The following is a 6828-nucleotide window of genomic DNA, read 5'->3' as shown; positions in this document are numbered from 1 at the left end:
ATTCCGTAGTCCATGATTTTATCATTGACTTTATGTTCTCCCTTAACAACCATCCTAAATTTGGGGTTTTTGAATTATTTGTTCGTTCCAGGCATTTTGAAAGTTGTACCGCTCTACAAGGGACTTAATAATTGAAATGCATTTTTTTTACTTAACCAATATCAATCAAATGGACAATATAAAGTTGTCCTCTAATAATTTATGTTGGTTCTTCAAGTTTAGTTGCGACAATATCGCCCTATTACCCTTTAATAGATCATTGAGTAACTCCTGCCCGAGGAAGGACAACTTTTTTGACTGTGCCCCATTCTTGCAGTGTTTCAAGTTTTATTTTTGGGAAAAAATAGAGTTTTGAGAGAATGTTTGATCACACAAGTTAATTCCTTAAGTTTTTCAGACCGCCACATCTAACAGATGGTTTAGCACTAGTACACTACTACTAATGATACTATACTTCCTTATGAAAATGTAATCATTGTTGTAAGTAAAGTTTTTTTTTTTACTGATTATTCAATCATTCACAACTTGGAGTCACACTTAGCATTCTGGACATGTGGTGCGTAGAAAAATAAGCTTTATCCATATATTTCTAAATAAATATTAAATTCGTTTTAAAACACATTTTTCCCACTTTAGTATGGCCCGTAATGGCGATTTAATATCACAGTTTACTGACTTAGACTTTTTAAGCTCGGCTGGAAAGAATAGAACTGAACAGACGGTATTGACTACCTAAAGACTACTTGACAACTAATAGAAACTGTCAGTAGAAAACAAACCATATAATTTCTACAACCAATCTTGACGTATGGTATTCAACCGTGGGGTTCAACCAAGCGTTCTAACCTACAATGAATCCAGCCACTCCAATCAAAAATCTTTCGCACTATTGCTCAAGCTCCCTACTTCGCATACACAATCCACACAGATATCCAATTCCCAATTGCCCTCGAAACTGGAAGAAGTCGCGAATAAGACGCGATTATAAAGTCCTTGAACTTCCTTCCAACCCTCAAGTCCCGGATGACCAGAACTCTCCCCGACCATCCTCTTAGACGTCTACTGCGCCATTGGCGATTTCCTCCCTAGTGAGTCAAGTGAATAGTGCAAAATTTGTGATAACTAAGTTGCTTGTAGCGCTCTAGCGCTGTTGAAATATGACCGTAAATTTAAAATAATAATTCTCGGTGATATACGAAAAAAATCGGTTCCTTACAAACGAGTCTAAATATAGAAAGTATCGGTTTATTGTATGATATCGATGCCCATCAACCATGGTGTTTTTTCTATTTTATCTTTGAAGAACGGAAGGGCCAATATTTAAATCATTGGTTTTTGTTCAAAACACTTCTTATAAACGTTTCCACGACCAAGATCGAAACGGCAGTAAAGCAAAAATCGACATACTCGTAAAAATATGGGATGTCCATCACAGACAGTTATAGGAGAAGTCTTTCGATGATAAAAATACTTATGTGTGTGGGTATCGAGCCGTCCGGAGACACGGGGTCTAGACGTGAAGTCAACCCCCCTCACCGGTTCACTGATATAGTGCCCTCTAATGCACCACTCCACTACTGTCTCATTATATATCCTCCTACAGTTATATTCGCTTGTTTTTTCCGTCTATCTCGCCCCAGGCCCTTCCGCGAGTCGATGACCCACTTGTAGTCAATAATAATGACTGATGAATGAGACTGGGAGGCGGCTTTATTGCGTTCCGAGCCGAGAGGCCGGAATCGGGTTTTCTGCACGGATTGACCTACGGTCGTAAACGGGTCCGATAATAAAGACGAGCCTGATTGGACGGGCAAAACACGAGATAAGGACGAAAGATTAATATCGGTTATTGCCGAGGATACTAGATGCATGAGGGGGGAGGGGTAGGTTGATTTCTGTAGCTTCGAAGGAAAAACAATATCAGCATTTACCCCAGAAAACCATTTTTACCGAAAATCTTAAATAATATTTTGCTATAAGATGTAATAGCTTTAATTATTAGCTCATACTACTCAACCGAGTCTAAAGTGTAGATTATGAATTACTATATTTAAAACCGGAAATACCCATTGTTTAATGGCCTCTAGGATATAAGTAGGGAGAAACAAGACCCCTTTCTCCTTCCATGTCTTGAATTTTGTTGTACTGAACGGATAGCCATCCAGGGAAACATGCATACAATAGAGATCAAGAAGAACGAACCTGTCGGCAGACGTACGAGGAAGAACAGCAAAAAAGCAAACCAAATTCAACCAAAATCGAAAACGAGCTATTAATTAGTGATGTTCTGGACCTAATCAAATTGTATGATTTAAGAGATACTGGAAGACAGGGAACTTAGAGTTATGATAAGCCTGCATAACCGCTGCACCGGGCATCAAACAACCCACCCTTGATTAACCCCCTCTAATCAATTAAATGAATGTTGACATTGTTTATTGAGGTTGATATAATGGGAAAATCACTATGCCGCGATGTAAAGTGCAAAGCGCAAAACATCAACTAATTACTTCTTATTGAACGTCCCGTTGGGAGAGATTGAAACCGAAACATTTTCGACTTCCGATAAAGCCTGATTTCACGATTTCTTAAACTAGATTCAGAGTCTGACGTTTGATGGTGATAATATTGGAATTGTAGGAACCGGAGGTTTCGTATTCCTCAACCATTCCAGTCTTCTGGCTTATTGAATTTTCCTAGTTCCTTAGTTCAATTGAATTGTTCCGTCTCTCAAGAAGTGGTAGTCAACTGTTAATGCTACAATTGTTTTTCCTGTTTTTCTGTTTTCTTTCTGGTATTCTAGGTTATGTCTACATCGAGCAGTTGCTTTCCATTCGAAGATAATATGGGTGACAGGTTCTTCATCCTGATTGCTCAACGTACAAATGCGGTTATTATTGAATATTCCATGTAAGTGGAACTACCAGCCGAGGGGTACATTGATTGTACAGATTGCATAATAACTACCATAATCAAAATTATCAAATTGATTCCTGGATTATGTTGTTCCAACGGGATCCAGACATATAGCCAATAAAACGAAGTTAGTTCATGGATGACGTACTTCACCAATTACACACCGGACGTAAGCATAATAGAAAGCTTCTGGCATTTGTTTTCGTTTCCCAGTCTTCTAATGTTAATTTTGTTGCCATAGTCTCAATCCTTTAGGGACTTCGTTAGTGCTAGGACACTAGGAAGCGGGGTTTGGTGTTTTCTAAGTAACAGTTTGGTGGCTTATTTGATTTCGTAGTTCTTTATCTCAGTTCAACAGACTTTATTCTCTTTCAAAAAGGAGCTCATTGTCTATTGTTGTTGCGATTCCTTTTCTCAGGTCACGTTGGTACCCTAGGTCGGCATTGAGCAGTTGCTTCTCATTCTGAGATAATCTGGATGGCAGTTGTTTCTCCTCATTGGATAACCTATAAGTGCGGTTGATACTACCCACTTTGTGTAGGAGTTTTTTGAGATGCCAAAAACCGGGTATGGTTCTATCATCCTCATGAAATAACTGCCTGGCACTTTGTGGAGGATATTCCCCGAGAATAGTTCGCTCTGTGCGAGTTCGAATAATTATTGTTCGACTAATTCTGCATCATCGATACTTGACCACGTTAAGCTCAACCCTGCTCCCAGAATTCAGCAACTTCGACTTGCAATATTCATTCATTCAGTCCTTGTTTCAAACTGGGCCTCATTTAAATTTAAACTAATTTGATCGTCGATTGATTAGGTACCTAGTAAATCAAGCATTTATTTATATACAGATAATACTGCAGTTTCAACATCATCTAAAATTATTCATGTGATTTGGAAAATTTCATTTGAGAAATTAATACTTCTGCCGAACCAAATTTGACAACAAAATATTAATTTATTTTTGTTCTATGTAAATATCGCTACACCACAAAACCTCATCATATTTAATTGCTTTTTGTTAGCTTTAATTTACCAGGAAGGAGCAACAGTTTAAGAAATAAATGCCGACTAGTCATTTGGGTCGGTAAGCGTTCATTGGAAGGAGTCTGGAACAACTTGTAGAATCTTACATAAAAAGGGAGAGGGGCTGGCGGATCTCCAGTTTCCTTCTTGGACATAATTGTAGGAATAGACTTGTCAACAGGTCTTTATCTGCTCGCTCTGAGGCAATAAACACAACTCTATACTGATTCTTTTTCGAACGATTTGTTTTCGACTCGACCACACTTCACATGACGCCCTCGGGTACTTCAGGACGGGAAGGAGGGATCGAAATGTCGTTCATAACATCAAACCAAAATGAACCGGCATGTGTTTGTACCGGCTGGGATGTCGGTTTATTTGTGTGTTTATTACTTTGTTAGTTGAGGGTTGATTTGGGTTTATAAATTAACGCATATACGCATGTGATCCAAAGGCACCAACGTCACTATGCTTTTTCAGCCCCAAACGATGGATAGAGAATATTTATTTTTTAGTGAAAGAACATATATTTACAATATTGGAAAATTATATTTTCTTTGATGTATAAACAGTTCAATTTGGGAGGGTCCTCCAAAGTAACGAAAACACACACACATCCTTAGAAGTTTACTGAGGGATACCTCTTCCGCTAGTAGAGGAACGAAAATTAAAATGGAGGACATGTGGTATAATCTCCTGACGGAATTGACATCTGTTCATGAGGCACCTAGTACAAAATATTTTTTTTTACTTCATTTAATTTTATCTACAACTGTTTATTGTATACAACCAGCAGATTGGATTTCAATTTAGGATTGTGGCATTACGGGCGATATAGAGAAAGCTACCCATTGATAGCCTCTCTGGATTATTTCAGCTTACGTGGTCATTTTGTGGAATGGAGTTATCGTATTTGTATGTTAGTGTGTAGTTAATCTCAAAATTTTGGATTCAAAACTGTAATCTTTGAATATTGGACTATTTAGCCGATCCAAACTCGGCACCCGTACATCCAAATAGGTTTGAGTAAGTATGTGTATGTCGTTTTGATTTTAATGGTAATTTTGATTGTCGGTTGAGTAGATAATAATTCATTTTAAATCGTTTGTTGAGTGTCCGTTTTTTAATGGTTTGTGTGTGTGTGTGTGTCCGTTTTTTAATTGTGTGTGTGTGTGTGTCCGTTTTTTAATTGTGTGTGTGTGTGTGTGTGTGTGTGTGTGTGTGTGTGTGTGTGTGTGTGCGTGCGTGCGTACGTGGGGGCGTGGGGGCGTGCGAGCGTGCGTGTGTGTGTGTGTGTGTGTGTGTGTGTGTGTGTGTGTGTGTGTGTGTGTGTGTGTGTGTGTGTGTGTGTGTGTGGATTCCAAGTTATATCAAATGAAAGTCCTAAATAGTTAACTTTGTCGGATTGAGGGTCACGTTCATTGTAAGTTTATGTTAGGGTATTTCTCAAGGCGATGCGTAAAAGTGATATGTTATGACTTTGAGGGGGTTAAACTTTATTTTCCAAAGATTGCTCCAAATTTCAATTGGTGATATGTGGTTTTGTAGCATACAACACATACATAACAGTTTGTATAAAAGAGTAATGACTTGTTAATATGGCGGTGTCAGTATGTGGCGGTAAGTGCATTCTCATTTGTGGGCATATCAGAAGTAAAAATTGTGTACAACATCGGAGCGAATATTGACCCTTGTGTCACACCTGCAAGGACTTCTTCCATCTCAGAAGTCTCCGTACCATGGCTTACTGCGAAAATGCTAATGACCTTAAGGTATGATTGTATAATCAGATAATAGGCCTGGGATAAAAATAATTTTAATTTGTATAATAGTCCTTAATGCTATACTTCGTCGAACGCCTAAGAAACATCTAGAAATACTCCAGACGCCTACAGTTTCTGCTCGAGACATGAAAAATGAAATAAGTAACTCTGCGAAGTTGATGAGTAGTGGAATGATGGGTTCGACAGCCAAGCTGATGGTCTGGAAAAATATCGTTTAATGTAGCAATAGAGATAATTACTTTGTAAATTAATGTTTACAATAATTTACAAGTAACAAGATAACAGGCTATTATGACGGCAAGATGATGGTGAGCTCAAAATGTTATGTGGCTTTGGGATCATTTTAACGTAAGAAAATTTCCATTGCATGGGAAAGTGTAGTTCTCCAAATTGCTTTAAATAAAGAAGTCAGAACGAGAACGGCTTTTTTGGGAAATTCTTGACGAACTTCAGCTGTTATCAAATCAAGACCACGTGATTTTTTTTTTAGGAAGATGTCTTATTTTTCGTATTTGTTGTTTTGGAGTCATTGGTTTAGGTAGCAGATCTAGAGGTATATGTGTCATAAGTGAATCTTAGATAAATTTATCCTGTTAAGACATCGCTAAAATGCAGTATACGTTTAATACTACGCTAGACTAGCGTACTACTATAGCTTTAATACTACCCCCATCCTCTTTTGACAATATTTTAAAATATGTTTCGTACGATTGTAGTTAAAACAGTTTTATTTCTTTTTTTGAACGTATTCAAAAGTTTGTAAACATTTATTGTACATAATATACAGAATTATTAATATGAACATATGTTTTTTTAATAAAGCACTTTGCATTTTCATTTTTTTTAAGTGTTTTCTGTTTTTCCTTTTTAGTACAGTTTTCTTTTCAAGTTATTCAAAGTCAACATAAAAAAGAAAACAAGAAAATCTACGGAGTGGGATGAACAGACTGAGCTTTCGACAGGATGACCTTCCACTTCAATTCCTGTGTTGTTCCAGATGAAGTCCCTGTAGAGGGCTAGGTCCTCAAACACCATAGTGCCCAATTTTGCCCCGCAATACATGTCAAAATCGATACCTCTTGACAATATACCTTTAAGTTTG

This window comes from Cimex lectularius, unplaced genomic scaffold (assembly GCF_000648675.2).
Source record: "Cimex lectularius strain Harlan isolate CLEC.00 unplaced genomic scaffold, Clec_2.1 scaffold59, whole genome shotgun sequence".
NCBI classification, from domain to species: domain Eukaryota; kingdom Metazoa; phylum Arthropoda; class Insecta; order Hemiptera; family Cimicidae; genus Cimex; species Cimex lectularius.
The sequence above is the reverse complement of the archived record's forward strand: the minus strand, read 5'-3'. Positions refer to the sequence as shown.